Here is a 1,448-nt window from a genome sequence, read left to right as displayed (position 1 = left end):
ATTCAGAGACAGAGAAAGCACAGAAAATCCTGTCCAGATCTGACCTGCATGCATTCGGAAGAGCTTTTCTGGAGCTATAGAAGTCCATTTGGAGCGCTCTCAATGACTATGGAAATCTGACTTCTAGAGCTTTCCAGCAATATATAATAGTCTATATTTTGCTTCAGATTAGAAGGCCCAAAACTAGCGTCCAACTCCAACTTCTTGCCCCATTCCAGGCGTCCAGCGCCCAAAGAGCAGAGCCCAACATCCAAAGGCTCAGAGAGAACCTCCTAGTTGGCATTCCACGCCCAAGGAGCCTCATATCACGTGGATCTCATCAAAACTCATCCCAAACACTCACCAAGTGGGCCCTATAAGTAGATTTTAGCACTAAATAGACTATTTTACCCTTACTAGTCATCAGTTTCGTATTTAAGGGATTAACTTCATGTAAGTCAGATCTCTCTTTTGACCACTTTAGAATTCCCCATTAGGGGAGAACCTTGGAGACCTCTCCCCAAGGGAGGTCTGCCATTATTTTCATCTTTGTGTTTTTACTTTCAGTACGAGTTTCTAAACCTCTTAGGTTGAGGGGAGGAGTCCTGCTGAGTCCTATGAATTAATAAAAGTACTATTTCTTCTTCTTCGATATGTGTTTAATATATATCTTTAAGATGTATATCCCAATCTTTATCATGGTGAACAGGAAGATCTGAAAAATTGGCTCTGTTCATCACATTAAGATGGACGTGCCTGACAAACACCCGCGTCTACTTGGGTTCGTGTGAGTATCGGGAAGAAAAGCAAGAGCCAACAGCTATGGATTTACATCTGTTAGATAGTTAATCCACGATTTTGTTGGGGACTTCTCGAGACATTAGTTCAGCCAATTTTTGGGGAAATTAAGGTCTCCGGGGTATAGGCTAGAATCCAAGAAGCAGCGTTCTCTGATCCGGAAGATTCGACTTTGTCTTGAGCGTTTTGAGTAGGATTGCCAAGAGAATGGTCTGCTATGCGCTTCACCCTTTGTCAGATTGAGTAACCACGGCCAAAGGCCACAGCCATGTTCATTCTGTAGCAGAGGAGATCAAGGACCATTGGCGTGGCTTTGATCACTTACAGCCTGCCATAGAAGAAGATCATTCACAAGCACAGAAGACAGTAGTACCAGAGTTCATTCAGAAAGACAAAGCAACTCTAACTCCGAACTCTAATCCTATTATTAACAATTTCCATCATATACTTCCTAATAGCTAACTTCTTAATATCCAAAATCTTCTAATTCTGCCTGACTAAGACCTACAAGACAACAATAGCTTGCTTCAAGCTACAATCCTCATGGGATCGACCCTGGATCGCTCAGGTATTACTTGGACAACCCAGTGCACTTGCTGGTACTGCTACTATTGGACGAAATAGTGTGGGTTTTGCATACACATGCACCAAAAGGTTAAAGAACTTAAAAG

This window comes from Arachis ipaensis, chromosome B09, assembly GCF_000816755.2.
Source record: "Arachis ipaensis cultivar K30076 chromosome B09, Araip1.1, whole genome shotgun sequence".
In the NCBI taxonomy this organism is placed as follows: domain Eukaryota; kingdom Viridiplantae; phylum Streptophyta; class Magnoliopsida; order Fabales; family Fabaceae; genus Arachis; species Arachis ipaensis.
This window is presented reverse-complemented; position numbering follows the sequence as displayed.